Source organism: Brassica napus, chromosome C4 (genome assembly GCF_020379485.1).
Source record: "Brassica napus cultivar Da-Ae chromosome C4, Da-Ae, whole genome shotgun sequence".
Taxonomy (NCBI): Eukaryota; Viridiplantae; Streptophyta; class Magnoliopsida; order Brassicales; family Brassicaceae; genus Brassica; species Brassica napus.
In genome coordinates, this window is record NC_063447.1 from 58,842,683 (window position 1) to 58,843,120 (window position 438).

Sequence of the window (438 nt, forward strand, 5' to 3'; positions counted from 1 at the left end):
CCAAACCCTCAACCTCATGGACAACAGGTGGTGTCTCTTGGCTTGGGTTACCAACAAAGTGCAGCTGCTCTTGTGTGGCTTTATCAGCAAGGAGGATGTCTATCTTATCCTGTAGAGCTTTCAACTCCTTCCTCGTCTGCTTATCATCTGTTCGACTGCTTTGTCGTGGTCTCCACTGTAGACTGCATCACTCTTTACCATGTTGTCAACCAGCTCCTCTGCATCTTCCTCAGTTCTCCCCAAGAAGAACCCATTGCTAGCTGTATCCAGTCTGGCCCTGTACTTAGGAAGAGCGCCACGGTAGAATGTGCTCAGCAAGCTCTCCTTAGAGAATCCATGGTGTGGGCATTGAGCTTGGTAGCCCTTGAATCTCTCCCAGGCTTCACTGAATCCTTCCAAGTTCTTCTGTTGGAAACTGGAGATCTCATTTCTCAGCTT

At 48.9% G+C, this 438-nt stretch overlaps 1 non-coding gene across 1 annotated transcript; it reads left to right on the forward strand.

Moving 5' to 3' along the window:
- The first annotated feature begins 331 nt into the window (after positions 1-331).
- On the forward strand, positions 332-438 carry LOC125586609. The gene has a single exon (XR_007323145.1). It is a non-coding gene; the product is annotated as a small nucleolar RNA R71 (small nucleolar RNA).